Below are 19,623 nucleotides of genomic sequence, written 5' to 3'. Positions count from 1 at the left end.
ATCAATGGAACAGAACAGAGAGCCCAGAAATCAACCCATGCCACTATGTTCAGTTAACATTAGACAAAGGAGGCAAGAATATACAGTGGGTTAAAGACAGTCTCTTCAATAAATGGTGTTGGGAGAATTGGACAGGTACATGTTAAAAAAATGAAATTAGACCATCAACTTATACCATACACAAGAATAAACTTGAAGTGGACAAAAGACTTAAATGTAAGTAATGAAACCATACAAATCCTAAAAGAAAACATAGGCACTAAAATCTCAGACATCTCTCATAGCATTATTTTTTGCTGACATGTCTAAGAGCAAGGGAAATGAAGGAAAACAAACAAATGGGACTATATCTAACTAAAAAGCTTCTGCACAGCAAGAGAGACCACCAACAAAGTAAAAAGGGAACCCACCATATAGGAGAACATATTTGCCAATGATACATCTGGTAATGGGTTAATTTCTAAATTACATAAAGTACTAATACAACGCAATGCTAGGAAGTCAAAGAATCCAATTAAAAAAATGAGCAAAGGACCTGAATAGATCCTTCTCCAAAGCAGGCATACAGATGACCAGTAGACTTGAAAAAATGCTCAGTGTCACTAATCATCAGAGAGATGCAAATTAAAACTATAATGAGGTATTACCTCACACCCTTCACAATGGCTACCATCAATAAATCAACAAACAAGAGCTAGGAAGGATGTGGGGAAAGGGAACACTAGTGCACTATTGGTGGGAATGCAGACAGGTGCAGTCACTGTGGAAAACAGTATGAAGTTCCCTCAAAAAATTAAAACTGGAACTGCCTTTTGACCCAGCAATTCCTCTTCTGCGAATATATCCTAAAAATCACAGAATACCATTTTGAAAGGGTATATGCAGTGTTGTTTACAACTAGAGGCCAGGTGCACGGGATTCGAGCAGTAGTGGGGGGCATGGCCTATGGGGATTGGCCTGCTGTGGGAGCGCCGCTCATCCTGGTCAGCCAAGTGGTGCTTCCACTGTGGGAGCGCACTGACCACCAGGGGGTGGCTCCTGCATTGAGTGTCTGCCCCTTGGTGGTCAGTGCATGTCATAGTGACTGGTTGAGCAGTCGTTCTGGTCATTCTGCTGTTTGGTTGCTGGGTTTTTATTATGTAGGATAACCAAGATCTGAAAACAGCCCAAGTGCCCATCAGTAGATAATCTAATCTAATAAAAGAGGAACATGCAAATTGACCGCACCTCTGCTATGCCCCAAGCCACGCCCACCAGCCAGTCACAGCGACTATATACAAATTAACCCAACCAAGATGGCAGCCAGCAGCCACAGAGCTGGAGCAAGCAGAGCTGGAGGCTTGGTTGCCCCGGTGATGGAGGAAGCCAAGCTTCCCGCCTGCCCTGGCCAGCTGTGGCCTCTGCTCAAGGCAACAAAGTTTCAATTATAGAAGATAAACAAATCTCAGATACCTGCTTCTAGCCAGCCTCCACTGGCAGCTTGGGTGGCTGGGGGCCATGGCCAGTCTGCAAACAGCTATCAGCCCCTCACCTAGGACCCCCACCCTGATCTGGGACACTCTTCAGGGCAAACCAGCTGGCCCCCACCCGTGCACCAGGCCTCTATCTTATATAATAAAAGGGTAATATGCAAATTGACCATTACAGCAGAATGACTGGGAATGACTGGTCACTATGACACACACTGACCACCAGGGGGCAGACGCTCAATGCAGGACTGCCCCCTGGTGGTCAGTGCGCTCCCACAGGGGGAGCTCTGCTCAGCCACAAGCCAGGTTGACGGCTGCCAGCAAAGTGGTGGTGGCAGGAGCCTCTCCCGCCTCCTTAGCAGCACTAAGGATATCCGACTGCAGCTTAGGCCTGCTCTCCGCTGGCAAGTGGACATGCCCCGAGGGCTCCCGGTCTACCAGAGGGATGTCTGCCAGCTTAGGCCCAATCTCCCAGGGAGTGGGCCTAAGCCAGCCGGTGGTCATCCCCCGAGGGGTCCCAGACTGCGAGAGGGCACAGGCTGGGCTGAGGGACTCCCTTGAGTGCACAGATTTTTGTGCACTGGGCCTCTAGTCCTATATGATAAAAGCCTAATATGCTAAGTGTCTCGTCTTCTGGTCAACCAATCAAAGTGTAATGTGCTAATAAAAGAGAAACATGCAAATTGTTTCAACAGCTTGCTATGACATGCACTGACCACCAGGGGCAGACACTCAGACTGGTAGGTTAGCTTGCTGCTGGGGTCTGGCTGATCTGGACTGAGCGAGATGGGCTGGACATGTCCTGGAGCCCACCAGCGGTCCCTCCCCACTGGCCAACCTCCTGTGTCCCTCCCCAGCCCCAATCATGCACTGGTGGGGTCCATCAGCCTGGCCTGTGTCCTTTTGCAATCCGGGACCCCTCGGGGATGTTGGAGAGCCAGTTTTGGCCCAATCCCGCAGGCCAGGCCGAGGGACCCCACTGGTGCATGAATTTGTGCACTGAGCCTCTAGTCTGATAATAAAGCTCTAGTACATTTACCCAGTGGAATACTATGCAGTTATATAAAAGGATTTCTTGCCTTTTGAGGCAGCATGGATGGACCTGGAGATTATTATGCTAAGCAAAATAAGCCAGTCAGAGAAAGGCAAATACCATGTGGTCTCACTATTATGTGGAATCTAATGAACAAAATGAATTGATGAATAGAAACAGAGGCATGGATACAGGGAACAGACTGAGAGCAGTCAGAGGGAGGGGGAACTGGATGAAAGAAGGCAAAGGGATTAGCCAAAGAACATGTGTGCATAACACATAGACCCAAACAACAGTGTGGTGATGGCCAGAGGGAAGGGGGGGTTGAGGGCTGGGTGGAGAAGGGTAAAGGGGAATGGGGAAATCTATAATAGTATGAACAATAAAAAAAAGAGGACTCACTTGTTTTCATGGTTGCGTAGTACCCCATTGTACAAATGAGTCATTATTTTACCAATTCCTCATTGGTTGATATCACAAACATGCTACAATGAATAATATGGTTCCTATGTCATTTTGTGCGTGGTTGATGATGTTTGTCAGTTATATGCCAATTGCTTGGTTAAAGGTATATGGGCATTTGTAATTTTGGTACATATCACCCAACTGTGCTCCACGGAAGTACCAGTTGACACTTTTGCCAGCCATGTGAGCGCTATCGGTTCCCTTCAGTCTCACTAAGGGTACTAGCCACCTGAGGTGAAAATGATCTCACTGGAGTTTTAATTTGAAGTGTCAGAATTAAACATTCATCTGAGAACTATTTTATTCCTTTCTTGTACACAGATTATTTAAGTTATGCCAATGTTTTAGTTAGAATTCAATGAGGAGATCCACGTGAAGTGCTTTTTACAGAGCCTGTCACAGAATAGGTGTTCAGGGAATGTTAACTATGATTATTAGCATTCTTGGTAATTGAAAGGGTTTTTTATAGGAAATGACACTTGAGTGTGAAAGCAGTTCTGCTCCTGGCAAGGCTCTAAACCTCTCTGAGGTCAGGTTTGCCCATGGGAGCGAGGAACTTTGCCTAGACTTTTCTCACAGCATGCTCAGGAAGGAGGTATGGCATGGGTGTGGTCTGTGAGGAGACCCGGAAATGAGACACCTGCCTCTAGGTTCTTAGGTTTTTAGCAGGGATGCACCGCCAATCTGTGTGCATTTAAACATGTGAGTGCCACCTCATGAGGAGGGTAACAGTAGTAGTGTTTGAACTAGAGGCCAGCTAGTCACTTGTAAAGCTTCTCAGCTGCAATTGGAGTGCTGGTGGTTGAGCAGATCAAAGTTACTAATGCAAATAGGTTGGAAAATTGGTTATTTACTAGAATTCTCCCTCCCTCCCCAATAATATTACCCATTAAGAAGGGGCTTTCTTACTGAGAATGCAACACTTGAATGTTTTCCATTCAAGTGGAAAATGTTTTGAAGCAAGTACTTACTGTCCTTAAGCCTGTGTACTAGTTCCTGCTCCCAAGATAGTGAAAAGGCAAACCAAAAATTGCTGCTCTCTGGTAAGAATGTTTTCTCCTTGTGTCAGAGCACTGAAGATCTGCCTGTTTGTATGAAATTTTCTTTCATTTGCCATTTCCCTTCTTTTTGTTTTGTCTTTACATTTCAGTTCTGTCTGCTACGTATAATTCTGCCTGTCTTCTCAGATAGCATGTAAATTCATCCCCCAAACAGCTGTGGATTTTTACCTCTTGGTAGCAATGTACAGCCTCCAGCATAACGCCCTCCTCAAAGCCAGCACTCAGTAAATATTTGTTGTTTTTTAATTCCTTTAGGTTTGATTATCTCTTGTTCAGTTGCTACCAGTCACCAGAATGCTGAGGGAGCTCTCAGGGAGCTTGAAAGTGTGCAGGGTGGTGGTTCAGCCCTTGGCTGCACTACATTAAAAGGTCTTTGCATTAATTACGTAATGAAATGCCAAAGAGTGTATAATTTTCTAAGATTTCAGTTTTCTTAAAACCTGAAACAATAGTTTTTATAAGCCTGATTTTATTAGAAGAGAAGTAAGTACTGCAGTTAGTTTACATATAGTTCACATCTTAGTAATTCCACTGCAAAGGGAAACAGTGATTATAAATCTTTCCAAACTTTGTACTTTTAGTTTACTTTTTTATTTTAGAGAGAGGGACAGAGAGAGAGAAACATTGATGGGAGAGAGAAACATAGATTGGTTGCCTCCCACACGCACCCTGACTAGAGATTGAATCTGAAACCTGGGTATGTGCCCCAACCAGGAATCTAGCCCGCAACCTGTTGGTGAACTGGATGATGCTCCAGCCAACTGAGCCACACCGACCAGGGCCTCTTTCCAGACTTTTAATGTGAAATTGTTTTTCAGTTAAAACCCAGTGCAAACATACTAAACCCAATTTTAATCCTACATAATTCATTTTATTAACTATGACCAAATAGAACATCTGTTAAAATTCCATACTGTTAGCTTCATGGGAAAAGAAAAAAAAAAAAAAAAAACGGTTGCTCTTGGAATTTGTCTATTGTTTTATTGTTCTGGGTTTTAGTCAGTAATGAGATATTCTTATTAAAATGAATATTAAACAAAGAAGATGAAATATCCCCTTTAATCACAGAGGTTTATAAAGAGAGTCACTTAATTGCATTTACATTGTGACTTTACTGTGGAGATATTCTGTGAAGAATGAACAATAGTTCACTTAGTTCATTCTTTAATTCAAGAACCAAAAGTGATTACTCCTCAAATATGGATCTTAGCCTCCAGTTTTTTTTAATCATCTCTTAAATAAACAAACATTTTTAGAACAATTTAGTAAAATTATCTTCATGTAGAAAAATTACTGTAGCCCCTTTGTGCATATTTTCTCATGTTTGTTTACATGAGACCAGCTGCTCTTCACTTTCCTCATTCTTTGGACGGATCTCATTTGCACTGTGCAGTTTTGAAAAGGCTGTGAGTTCCCGTTGCAGCCTGTTGGCCACCTCATCCCGAGGGCGTACCAGTTCCTGGTGCAGGGATGTAAATGCAATAATGTGACTCTGGTGTCAACGGAGAAGACAGCTGTTGGGTAACGGTGGAAGTTGATTCTTCATTTTAAATGTTAGTGTCATGAACCATAATGTTGAAGTAGCTCTGTCTGTGTTGTTCCTTTGTTTGTGTTTTTCATTCCATATGCAACATCCTCTTCCTTCATCTTTGTGTTTCAGTTTAAATTGCATTTAGGCCAAATAACAGAAAATCTGACTACCATGGCTGCACCAATAGAAGGGCTTTTCCTTCTATAACAAAAATTCTGGGGATGGTTACCTTCAGGCGGTGTGCTAGTTAAATGAGGCATTGAGAACCCGGGCTCTTTCACTGCTTGGCTCCCTTTAATGCTCTGGCTTAGTTTACTCATGGTCACATGATGGCTGCCTCATTTGTAGGCACTGTGGCTCTTCCCAAGCATGAAGAGGTGGGAAGGGCGGGAAGCAATAATAGTCTTGCTTGCCACTGTTTACCTGGAACACAAAAGCTTTGTTTGGACGAGGTGTCTCAGGGCCTCCCTGGGTTGCATGGGGATTGGAAGGTGAGTATGTATGTAAAATTCCAGCTTTTCAGAGTTGTGGGTGAAGGCAGGCAAAGAGAGGGTTGGGACTACTGTGACTGAGTCCCCTGCAGTGTGTGTCGTGTCTGTCTGTACGTCCCAGCTCAAGGTCCATCCCTCGCACCGTTTCTCACACCTCTGGCTTCAGCCATGTATTTGGTACCCTGTTGTTCACACCCGGAACACTTGTCTGGATCATAGGTTTTGAACATTTAATTCTACTCTGTGAACTGTAATGCCGGTTTTTATTCTTTTTCTGCCATCTTTGTTCTTTTGGGCACCTGCGGAAGCTCTTCTTCGAAATCATTTGGTGTTCTCTCTGCAGTTATTCCGAAAACATGTGTTTACTCCAAAGTTGCTAATTTTTTATACAGTTTTGATTTTAAAATTAAGATTTCAGAATACCTATGTTGGTATATTCAGATGTAGACACTTTCCTTGAAAAATACGTAAATCACAATTGAAGTAGTAATGCTTACTAAGTACTTACAATGTTAAGGCCACTGTGCTAAGCTCTCTGCCTGATTAGCTTATGGAATCATCGCAGTAACCTGAACCATAACCCTTGCTTTATGGAAATAGGTTTAGTAAGGTGGGGTTTCCCAAAGCCTCACATCCAGCAAGGGAGGACTCCAGAGCCTGTGATCTTAACCCTGTGGTGAGTTGGACATTTTGCACTTTATATGCAGATAAGTGTTCCTGGGAGGGGGGAATATATATATATTTAAAATTAATAGTCCATTTTGATATCTTTCTTTGGTCTTCAAACCTTCAGATGGCATTCGTGCCATGAGTTTGGGGAAAGTAAGTTCTTAGAAGTTGTCTCCATGATATTAAAATAAAATTAACCAGAGGACAAGCAAACAGAGAATCAACTTTAAGATGTTCATGAAAAAGAGTGGCTTGTCAGTGCACATCATCCCATGTTTGCTTGATTTGCTCTTATTATCCAAGTGCTAATCAAGCATCCCTTCTCTGAGGGGTCTGACTCTAGCCAAAATAGACCTGCCCCAACCCTGTCACTCACACGCACCATTATCTGAAATTATCTTCATTTCTTCTTTACAAACTTATCCTGCCTGCCCCCCCCCCACTAGAATATAAACCACATTGTGAGGCACCTACTCTCTGTTTTGTTCTCTATAATTTGTCTATTACCCACAACCTAGAAGAGTACTTGGCACATAGCACAGTTAGGAAATATTTGATGACCAAACCAAGGGCTTAATTATACTTGCTTCTCAGAAGTAGACTAGTTTTAAGGATTTAGATACTTCAAATCTCCAAAGGATGTTCAAGCTAAGATTCATTTGGCAAGAATTATGGCTTCCTCACTTAATTCTCAGGCGAGTTATGCTTTTCTGCTGTATAAACTTTCCATACATCCAGTGAGGTTTTCCCCTTGTTTTTTCTTATAACAAGAAAAATGTTTCCTGGTGTTCTTGTGCCTTCCACAAATAGCCCTTATTTTAATTTTGTCATTTCTAGTTAAAGTTTGCTCCTATTAGTATTTTATATATAAAAACATTTTTGAGTGGCATATGTAAATAGTAAACAACTATTCATGATGAATATCCTTCATCAGATATATGCAAATTATGTACAGTGAATCCTGTGTGGGTCAAAAATTACTCTTGAAATTCTCAGGACTATATACTATCTCATAAGGAGTATTAAGAAACTAGCCCGGCCCGGCCGGCATGGCTCAATGGTTGAGCGTCGACCTCTGAAGCAAGAAGTCACAGTTTGATTCCTGGTCAGGGTACATGCCCAGGTTGTGGGCTTCATCCTCAGTGGAGGGTGTATAGGAAGCAGCAAATCCATGATTCTCTCTCATCATTGATGTTTCTATCTCTCCCTCTCCCTTCCTCTCTGAAATCAATAAAATTATATTTTTAAAAAAGAAACAATATATATGTATTAAGAAAACCAAGTATGAAGGTGAAATCTAGACTTTTTATGTGCAATTCAAGGATTGTGGTTGAAAGGAATCATATAAAGGAGCTATTGAAAATGTTTACCTGTGGGTTTGACTACCTGGATGCATATTACTTTGGGGTCATATAATGATAATAGTTACAATTTAAATTCTGATCATGTACTTTGCATGTATTTTTTCTAATCCTTCAATAAAACTTTTTTACAACTCAGTAGGCTGAAACTTATAACAGTTAACCCGACAGCTAGTATGTGGTAGGACTGAGAGCAGCAGCTAAGCTTGTAAGATTCCAGTCTGTGTTGCTTATTACACTTTGCTTCCTGCTCGTGTCTTGCAGATAAATTCACTGTCCATTTCTCTCAGAATATTTCAGTAAATCATAGGAAAATAAAGTGGTATTATGTTTGTAAAACTTGGACTAAATATGGTAACTTGAAGTGGAGCCCAGTTTCTGAGTATTAGAGAATTCAAGAAGATGGAGCCATCTACTTTGACAAAACACAGTGAGATGCTTCTGTTGGGCAGTCATATTGACCCTTCTTCATCAAGCCTTTGTTGAGGTTCTTAAAAATGCTTTCACTGATTTAGCCTGCTACCCTCTTTTCTTCTCTGGTGTCAGCTTATGTTCTGAGAAACAGCACACTGGGTCAGAAAAAGTTGATAATCTTTGGCATTGAAATGATTTTGGTACTTAATCAAGTAATTAACAGTTAATTTATTAACTAGTGAAAAAGCAGAAATTGGGGAGAGAGAAGAAGATCTTTCTTTTCCTTTGTGAGAACGCTGCTTTTTGTTACTGAACTTGATGCAAAAATTGTGTTACAGAATTAGACAGTAGAGGGCACACAGCGCCTGTTTTAAAAAATGTCTGTCAGACACTTAAATAGACAAGAATCTGGAAGCTCTTGAGTTGATTTAAAAACCTTTAAAAATGGTTCAAATTAAGAAATGGAAATCCAAGCATAATAAATAGTGTTTTCCAATCCAAGATTCCTGAATAAAAATTATATTCATTTAATGCAGAAATAACTTCATATGAATCTCTAAAAGATAAGAATTGCTAAGTTATATGTAACTATCAAAAAATGAATGTTACTGCCTCAAAGTATGTCCCCCAAGCTATTTTTCAAGCACAAGTGGAAACTGATAACTTTTCAGTTGGAGAAACTGGCAGACACTACTTTACTCCAGTGATGAAGGTTAACATCACCAGTAATAAGATCTGTTGACATCATACACCCCCAACAGGACGTGCCTAGAAGGACACAAATCACTTCTTTAGTCTTCTTGCCAAAAAGTGCATCATCTCAGTCTGATCCTCAGAAAACATTAGACAAACCAAAATGGAGAGTCATTGTACAAAATAGCCAAGTTCATGAAAAATAAAGGTGAAAGTGGTCACATACAGGAGGGGGCTAAGGAGACACAGCAGGTAAACACGGTGAGGGATCCTGGAGAGGAAAAGGGATATTGGGGGGAACTGCTCTGTACTTTAGCTGGTAGATAGTTTGCAGCGGTACTGATAGCTGGTTTTGATAATCATACTCTGGTTATTAAGTTATTAACATTATGGAAGATGGTTGTAGAGTGTATGTGAACTCCCTATAAGCAGCACTTAAGAAAGCCTTTGAGTTGTTTCAAATATTAAAAACCTGAAAAAAATGTCAGATTTGGACATTGTATGAAATTATTTTTAAAAAGATCTTCTAAGATAATAATTAAAAAAACCCACGTAATTTCTTAATTTTTTTTTTAAATCAAAGTAATACATGCAGTTGGTAACAATTCAAGTAACAGAAGAATTTATGATGAAAAGTAACGGTCTCTTGCCCCATCTTTCTCCATTCTAGTCCCATTCGCTAGAGGTAACCTATTTTAACTGCTTCTATTTTTAGCTCTTATTACATCCATATTGCTGGATAATACACATCTGTAAACATCTGTTTCTTAATTTGTCAGTTTTAGATATAATCTATTGAGTCTTTGGAATGGAAGATGTGATTTAGCTCACATTACTGGTATGCTCCTCCCAATCCTGCATCATCTTAGCATTCCAGTTATATAAATGTCATGTCTCTGATTATTTTAGAAGCTTTGTTATGTATCTGTGTCTTTTATTTCATATCGCACAAACTTTCAGTATCTTACAACTTTCTCTTTTAAGTTAAGGCTGTTACTTCCTTTTTGCCACCCTACCATCTGTAACTTTCAAATCCCACTTTCTGGAATGACTTTCTCTCAGCTGCACTTTGGTCCTGGGTTGTCAGGATGGCTGACAGTTTTATCCTGTTCTTCACCCACAATCACTTCTTCCATGATTTTTTCTGGGTTGATTCTAAAAGTTGAACACTAGTAACTAGTGTTTTATTATTTTGAGAGTTTATGAATGATCAGCAGGCCAAGAAGTGTGCTAGGGTTATACTTCCTTTTGTATTGGTCCCATGTCACCCTGAAAGAGACTTTTCCAACATCAGAATCAAATCCACTGGCTTCTTGTACTCCCATCAATTGCTAAAACTCACCCGATATTTTAATTTGCTGGATATATGGGGAATGAGCTTTCTTATGTATATTTTTCCCTTGGAGTTTCTACCTGCCCTTTTTTGAGGTGCATTATTTGCCTTTTTCATACATTTAAGTGTGACAGTTTCAAAATCATACTGTTTTTTGTACTGAGTTTCTTTTTCCCATGGGGATCTTGGGACCTTCCGTCTTCCTGTTCTCCTCCGGTGTGGTCATTCACTGTGCCTGAGCTTCTCCTCACTGCCTTCCTGGGCTGAATTTGCTGTGTCCTGGGCATCCTGGAGCTAGGGGTTCAGACCATGTCTTTGTGGCCACCCTACCTGGGTCTGACCACAGCTCCACCTCTGACAAACTTATACCTTTGGTACCTTACTGCCCTCATGTAAGGAAGTCATTGTAACTCATAATAAATATCAGTATGTGGCTGATTTGTTCGATGGCTTTTATTGTATCCTGATATTTTGGTCAGGTAATTATTCTCTAGTACCTAATATAATTTACAAAGGTTCTTACTAATAACACTTGATGACAGCCATTTGAAATGATTCTTTGACCTCAACTGTTTCATTGTTGTTGTTTTTTTAAGTAGGAAGGAATTGTGCTAATAAGTTATGGTTCTTAGAGAAGCATTTTGATTTTATCAGTTTAGTGTACTCCTAATTATATTTGGGAAATACGTGATTAAACTTGTGTGTAGGAGCCTTTTAAACTGATCCAAGTTTTATAATAAAATGCTCCCATACTCTGATCCACAGGTTATGTCTTCCCTATTGTATATCCATGAATTATTTCATACTTCTATTTGAAAAATGGAATGATGACCGAGTTAAAAATCACTTTGGGAGGAAGTTTATCTTCTTCAGAGGGTAAACTATGTCTTTTGCCCTATGGAAGGTCTCTATTTAGAAGAGGCAATGATACGTCTTACGTGAGCAACCAAGATCTTGTGGAAGTTACACTCTCTTGCTGATTTACCTGTTGGTTCACACAATTGTTAATTGAACTGAATCATTAAGTTTTGGGCTCGTTTTAACTGAGTGAAAACACCAGACATAGGGTAGTAATCTATGGGTAAGTTCTCATCACATTGTTTTCTGTATTTCTGTATTTGAAGGAGTGAGTTAATTGAACTTATCCAGCACCTGCTCTTTGCCAAATGAGGTACTTTTCAAGTTTTTTCACTTTATATATGTACTAGAGGCCCGGTGCACAAAAATTTGTGCACTCTGGGGGGGGGGGGTCCCTCAGCCCGGCCTGTGCCCTCTCGCAGTCTGAGATCCCTCGGGAGATAACAACCTGCTGGCTTAGGCCTGCTCCCAGGTGGCAGAGGACAGGCCCAATCCCTAGGTGCAGCCCCTGGTTGGGCTCAGAGCAGAGCTGATTGGGGAGTTGGGGTGCCGCCCCCTGTCATGCACAGAGCAGGGCGGATCGGGAGGTTGCGATGCCACCCTCAGTCACGCTCAGGGTAGGGCCGATTGGGGGGTTGGGGCACTGTCCCCTGTCACACTTAAGGCAGGGTCGATGGGGAGGTTGCGGCGCCACCCCCTGTCACGCACAGAGCAGGGCGGATCACGGGGTTGTGGTGCCACCCCTGTCACATACAGAGCCGGCTGATCAGGGGGTTGGGGTGCTGCCCCCTGTCACGCACAGAACAGGGCCCATCAGGGGGGTTGGGGCTCCGTACCCTGTCACACACAGAGCAGGGCCGATCAGGGGGTTGGGTAGCTCCCCCCTGTCACGCACAGGGCAGGGCCGATCAGGGGGTTGGGGAGCTCCCCCCTGTCATGCACAGAGCAGGGCTGATCAGGAGGTTGTGATGCCACCCTCAGTCACGCTCAGGGTAGGGCCGATTGGGGGGTTGGGGTGCTGCCCCCTGGCATACTCAAGAAAGGGTCGATGGGGGAGTTGGGGCACCTCACCCTGTCACACACAGAGCAGGGCCAATCGGGGTTGGGGAGCTCCCCCCCATCAGGCACAGAGCAGGGCCGATCAGGGGGTTGGGGCGCCTTCCTCTGTCACGAACAGAGCAGGGCAGATAGGGAGGTTGTGGCCCCGTCCCCTGTCACACACAGAGCCGCAGGGCGATCAGGGGATTTGGGCGCTGCCCCCTGTCACGCTGCTCCAGGGGCCAGGAGGCCTCACTGCTCCACTGATCCCAGTGCTGGGAGGCATATTACCCTTTACTATATAGGATAGAGGTCTGGTGCACAGGTGGGGGCCAGCTGGTTTGCCCTGAAGGGTGTCCTGGATTAGGGTGGGGGTCCCCACTGGGGTGCCTGGCCAACCTGGATGAGGGGATGATGGCTGTTTGCAGCTGGTCACACACCCTCCAGGGTGGGGGTCCCCACTGGGGTGCCTGGCCAGTCTGGGTGAGGGGCTGAGGGCTATTTTCAGGCTGGCGGGTGACTGAAGCTCCCAGCCTCTCCTTTTTTCCTTTTTTTTAATTCTGGGATTTATTTACGTTCTATGGCTGTCACTGGAGCTGAGAGCCAGCTTTAGCTCAGACCTCAGCTGCTGAAAGCAGGTTTCTGTGCTTTGTTTACCTTCTGTATTTGAAACTTTGTTGCGACTCCAGCTCTGAGATCCCGGCCAGCTGAAAGCAGGTTTCTGGGGTTTTGTTTAGCTTCTGTATTTGTAACAATGTTTCAAACTGCAAGCTCAGAGGCCGGCAAGGCAGGCAGGGAATGTTGGAGTCCTCTGTCACTTAAGCAAGCAAGCCTCATGTTTGCTTTAAGTTGCCTGGCTGCCGGCCGCCATCTTGGCTGGCAGTTAATTTGCATATCGCCCTGATTAGCCAGTGGGAAGGGTAGCGGACGTACGGCTAATTACCATGTTTCTCTTTTATTAGGATATATATATATCTATCTATATATATATATGTGTGTGCATATATATATATATATATACATATATATATATATATATATATATATATATAAAATGATTTCAGAGAAGAAGGGAGAGGGAGAGAGAGATAAAACATCAATGATGAGAGAGAAGCATTGATTGGCTGCCTCCTGCAAGCCCCTACTGGGGACTGAGCCCGCAATCCAGGCATGTGCCCTTGACCAGAATCGAATCTTCAGTCCGTAGGCCGATGCTCTATCCACTGAGCCAAGCCAGCTAGGGCGACTTAATCTTTACAGTAATCCTAAAAGAACCATTATTGCCAACTGAGTGCTTGGAAAGTATGCACCCCCTTCACATCTAGTCATGATTCTCCATCAACCTATATTGTTTATCTGCCTCCCAGTGAGAAGACTGACAGTGGTGCAACTTGATAACACAGGGTAACAGTTAATGGAGGGCTGAGTTGGGCTCTGAATTCTTTGAACTCTTAAGCTCTTTTCAAAACAGTGTATATATTTCCTTTATTTGTTGGGGGTGTGAATAGATTTTAAAATGAATAGTAGGCACCTTCTTTTTCTTTCTTCTCCTCTCCAAAATAGTTAAAACATTTATTCTTTTCCCAAAATTTAGTGCTCAACATTTTGCTTTATTTGCTTTCCCCATGTGTGTGTGTGTGTGTGTGTGTGTGTTTCCTGAAACTTTTTAGGTAGGTAGCAGACATCCTGACACTTCGTCATTAAATATTCAGCAAATGTCTCTTAAGACTAGAGTCATGCTGCTCATAACAATACCATTATCATACTCAAGAAATCGACACATTAATATTATCTAGTATGTGGTCATTTTTATCATCTTCCTATTGTCCCAATATAAGCTTTATAACTTTTTTCTCTCTGCAGGATTCAGTAAAAAACTAATGGATTTAGTTTGGTTTTCCCCAGCCTTTTCCCCCATGACATTGACATTTTTGTAGTCCAAGGTAGTTTGTAGTCCAGCCGTGGGCAAACTACGGCCCACGGGCCGGATCCGGCCCGTTTGAAATGAATAAAACTAAAAAAAAAAAAAGACCGTACCCTTTTATGTAATGATGTTTACTTTGAATTTATATTAGTTCACACAAACACTCCATCCATGCTTTTGTTCCGGCCCTCCGGTCCAGTTTAAGAACCCATTGTGGCCCTCGAGTCAAAAAGTTTGCCCATCCCTGTTGTAGTCAAACTGTTCTGAAAACAGTTCCATAATCTAGATTGTCATCTTTATGATTATATTCAAATTAAGTTTGTGTGTTTGTGTGTCCATGATTATTACATGGATGATGTTGGGTGCTTGTATTTTACTAGAAGGCACATATGTCCCATTCTTGGTGAAGTTCAGTTTCATCATTTGATTAAGCTGGTGTTCTCTGGTTTTCTGTACTCCAATGGTTCAGTTCTTCCTATATTACAAAGAAGTAATCTATGGGGTAATATTCTGAGACCATGTGATTATCCTGTTCCCCAATAATCTTTCACCCAATAGTTTTAACATCTGTGGATGTTTTTTGCCTGAAGCATTTATTACATTGGTGATTGCAAAATGTTGATTTTCCTAATACTGTTATTTTTCTCTGAATTCATTAGCTGGCATTCTTTGGTAAAGAGGAGCTTTTCTCCTCTACCATCCCCCCAACTCCTTTTTTTTTCAGTATCCCTATGGATTCATGGTTTCTTTTTTAACAGCTGCATTGAGCTATAATTTGTATGCCATACAGTTTACTCATTTAAAATGACAGTTCAATGGGTTTTAGTATGTTCCCAGATATGTGCAACTATCACCACAGTTGTGGGCTTTTTTATTCAGTAACTAGAGGCCCGATGCACGAAATTTGTGCATGGGTGGGGTTCCTAGGCCTGGCCAGTGATCAGGGCTGATCTGTGGGGCGACCGGCGAGGGCAATCAAGGGGGTGGGGGGCGCTGGCACCTTCCTTGGCTGGCCTGGGGCCTGCGGGCTGGGGGCAGCCCCTGCATTGAATGTCTGCCCCCTGGTGGTCAGTGCGCGTCATAGTGACTGGTCTTTCCACTGTTTGGTTGAATGGTACAAATGAAAGACATGATGGATGATTTGGTATAAGTTACAGAAACAGTAAAGGTAACTCCTACATGCAGCACTGCTTTGGTGACCAGGGAGTCACCCCCGAGGCTATGGGAAGCAGCCTAAGGCTTAGCTCTCATCGCCGTGTCCCAGGGTGTGCTTGTTAAAGAGATACTCGGCCATGCCAGTTTCAGGGGCTCCCAACCTGCACAAGTTGGCTATGTGGTCACCCAGTTCTTTGATGGATTTCACCTGCTCATTCAGGTAGTGAGTCTCAATGAAGTCACACAAATGAGGGTCATTTTTGTCAGGGGCCAGTTTGTGCAAGTCCAGTAGTAACTGACACGCTTTTTTCCAAGTGCAATGCACACTGCATTGCATTCAGCCCATTCTCCCAGTCGTTATGGTCTGGTTTCTTGATAACTTGAGGGAAGATCTGGCCACCTCGCTGGATCTGCAGCTTCATCAGTTTCTCAGCATGTTCCCTCTCCTCATGAGATGGTGAAGAAAATATTTGGCCAAGTTCTTCACAGGCACATCATCACGGTCAAAGTGGTAAGACATGGGCAGGTTGACGCAGGAGGCTAGAGCTCTGGGTTGATCTGGTGGTTGCTGGCAGCCTCTGAGTCCTGGTAGTGGTTCTGTTGCACCTGCGAGGTGGATGTCATGGCTGCAGCTGAGGAGAGTTGCTGCTCTGTGGAGGAGCGGAGGCAGGGGCCTTGGGTCGTGGGGGTGGGGGGGGGAGGGGGGGCGGGGGTTCCAGGCACTGGGGGAGGCAGAAGGCTGGCCTGGCCACAGCTGCGGTGCAAGCACCAGGCTCCCTCCAAGCACTGTTGAAGCAGGAAACCATGGCCACTCTCCGTAAAGACTGTCACCGTATTCTTTTTGATGTTCACACTGCCCCAAATGTGGCCAGTGGGAGCCTTTCCAAGCCTATTCCGTCCTTACATTCCTTCATTAGTCTTTGAGAGCTTCGCTGCTGGCGTGACAAGGTGCCCAGTCTGACCTCGTGCTCTCCCTGAACCAGTCCTGTCATCAGCCACCTGTCCACCGCGCCCCGGATTCCTTTTGGGGAGTGGTGGCTAGAACCCTGGCTCTGAAGTCTCAGTGTATTCTTGCATCTAGGCTCTTTTATTGGGTAGAAAAGGTTTTAAAAATAAGTGCATTGTTTTTATCTCTCCAATTTCCTATTGTCATATTTATCTCAGGCAAGAATAATAAATAGTTTGTTTATTTTTAAGGTGCCATACTGTAAAATTGACTTCTTTTACAGAGCTGTAAATTTTAACACATGCTAATTTGTTCACCTGCAGCACAATTGGTACAAAACATTTCCATCATCCCCAAACTCCCTATGCTTTCCCTTCCTGGTCATATCCATTTCCCTATTTCTAACCACAGGCAATGACTACCTGTTCTCCATCACTATAGTGTGTGTTTTTTGAGGATGCTGTTTAAATGGAATCATACCAAATGCCACCTACTGAGCCTCATTTTTGTTTTAATGCCTTTGAGAGCCATCATTGTTTTGCTATACCATAGTTTGTTTATGCTTTCACCTATTGAAGGATGCTTGATTCCAGTTTGGAGCCATTGTGAAGAGAATTGGTATAAATATTCATGTACAGGTTATTGTTTGAACATACATTTTCATTTCTCTAAAGTAGATATTAAGGAATGTGATTGCTAGGTCATATGGCAAGTGTATGTTAACTTTATAAAAAACTGTCAAACTCTTTTCTATAGTGGTTGTATAATTTTGTATTTCCACTAGCAACGTAGGTTCTGAATCCTCATCAGCACTTGGTTTTGACAAAATTTTTTATTTCAGCCATTCTAATAGGTGTGTAATGATATCCTATAGTGGTTTTCATTTTCATTTCCCTAATGGCTAATAATATGAACGTCTTTTCATGTGTTTATTCGCCATCCTTAGGTATTCTTTGGTGAAGTATTTTTGCCCATTTAAAAAAATTGTTGCCGAAACCGGTTTGGCTCAGTGGATAGAGCGTCGGCCTGTGGACTCAAGGGTCCCGGGTTCGATTCCGGTCAAGGGCATGTACCTGGGTTGCGGGCACATCCCCAGTGGGAGATGTGCAGGAGGCAGCTGATCGATGTTTCTCTCTCATCGATGTTTCTGACTCTCTATCTCTCTCCCTTCCTCTCTGTAAAAAATCAATAAAATATATTTTTTAAAAAAATTGTTAATTTTAGAGAGAGAGAAAGAATGAAACATTAATTTGTTGTTTAAGTTATTTATGCATTCATTGGTTGCTTCTTGTATGTGCCCTACAACCTTGGCTTATGGCAGGGGTGGGGAACCTCTGAACCTCAAAATCATTTGGTCTGGCCCTGCCAAGGCATTAGGGGCGAGTTAATTAAGTGCTTGACCCAATGTATCAGGTTAGTTTTAAGTTGATAATTTTGTATAGCCTGCGAGTGATGTTATAAATATCCAAATGGCCCCTGGCAGAAAAAAGGTTCCTCACCCCTGGCTTACCAGGAAGATGCTCTTAACCAACTGAGCTACACAACCAGGGCCTTTTGCTCATTTTCAGTTGGGTTGCTTGTTTCTTACTCCAGTGTCTTTGAAAGTTCTTTATATGTTTAGAGTGCTAGTCCTTTGGCATGTATTTGGTTTACAGATAATTTCTGATAACCTATAGCTTGCATTTTCATTCTCTGAATAGTATTAGTTGTACAATAAACGTTTTAATTTTGGCAAAGCCCAATTTATCAACTTTTTCTTTTATGAATTGTATTTTGAGTGTAATGTTTAAGAACTTCACTTAACTCCAAGTCATTAAGGCATTTTTCTAATTAATACTTTTATCATTTTATGTTTGACAATTACATCTATGATTCATTTGAGTTAATTTTTATTTCAAGTGTAAGGTTTAGGTTGAGGTTTGGTTTTTTTGCATATGAATGGCTAGTTGTTCCAAGATTGTCTTTTCGCCCTAGCTGGTTTGGCTCAGTGGACAGAGAGTTGGCCTGAAAACTGAAGAGTCCTGAGTTCAATTCCAGTCAAGGGCACATGCCTGGGTGGTGGGCTCGATCCCCAGTGTGGTGTGTGCAGGAGGCAGCCATTCAGTGATTCTCATTCATGATTGATGTTTCTATCTCTCTCTCCCTCCCCCTTCCTCTCTGAAATCAATAAAAATATATTTTAAAAGAAGATTGTCTGTTCTCTGTTAAAGTGCTTTTATCCCTTTGGTATAGACCATTGGCCACATTTGTGTGGGTTTGTGTCTGGAACAGATTTGTCTGGTTTTGTGCCAAGCAGCGTGTTTGTTTTTCTTTCCTACTCAGGTATTTGTGTTCGTATTTTTGAATATCCCAGTCTTGAGAGATGGTGTTTTGATTTTCTAAGACATTTCCTTTTGTTTTCCATTTTTAATTGATAGGAAGGGCTGTTTAATAAGACCCCCCAAGTTTATGTCTTTTATCTTTTTTTTCTAAATCATCTCTTTTAAAAAAAAAAAGAGCTGATAGGAAGGACTGACTGAAAACATCTCAAAACTAATTTCTCTTGAACTTTTTCCTTCTATTTTTGTAAGAATGACCTATTTTCTCTTGAACTAATCTACCTTTAATATATATACATCAATGTATCCAATGTTAAAAGCTTAGTTCTTCATCTAAGTTTGATTCAGCGTAGAGTTAATGTTATTTTCTTAGCTAGATTGTGCCACTCGATTTATTTGTTATTGCTCTTTCATTGCTACATAGTAAAGTAAACTTGACATTCACTAATTTGAAAAAGGAAAAGGTGTTATTAGTGTTTTATTTTACCCAAGCATGAAGCATGTTTGCTTTGAGAGTTATCCTCGTCACAATCTATTTATATATAAAAGGCTAAATGACCGACCATATGTCCATCCGACCGTCAGGCTGATACATATGACACACATTGGCAATTTAAAAATGTTGACTCGCACATGTGCAATACATACAAAGCTCTCACTGGCACCAATTGCACGTGTGTGTTTTCATCTGTCATTGTCGATAGTGAATTTGGTTGTTTTTGTTGAAATGATTTGTAATGGATCTATTATTGAAGCTACCTTTGGAAATAGTATATCTATAGATAATATTAAAAATATATCTAAATGTGCGATTCTTTGTCCAAAAAATGAGCACGTTCATAAATTAAATGAAGAAATTTTGGA

The 19,623-nt window shown here is 42.1% G+C and overlaps 1 protein-coding gene and 1 pseudogene across 5 annotated transcripts in view; one reads left to right on the top strand and one right to left on the bottom strand.

Moving 5' to 3' along the window:
• The window catches only part of SLC25A26 (solute carrier family 25 member 26), a 156,117-nt gene that overhangs the window by 43,591 nt on the left and 92,903 nt on the right, over positions 1-19,623 (top strand). The window lies entirely within an intron of this gene.
• Positions 15,581-16,119, bottom strand: LOC308529381 (ferritin heavy chain-like; annotated as a pseudogene). Its single transcript has one exon. The product of its transcript is annotated as a ferritin heavy chain-like (transcript).

The sequence above is a fragment of the Myotis nattereri genome (assembly GCF_964212035.1).
Source record: "Myotis nattereri genome assembly, chromosome: 14".
Classification (NCBI taxonomy): domain Eukaryota; kingdom Metazoa; phylum Chordata; class Mammalia; order Chiroptera; family Vespertilionidae; genus Myotis; species Myotis nattereri.
Note: the sequence above shows the minus strand (reverse complement) of the source record. Positions and strands in the feature narration are given on the sequence as shown.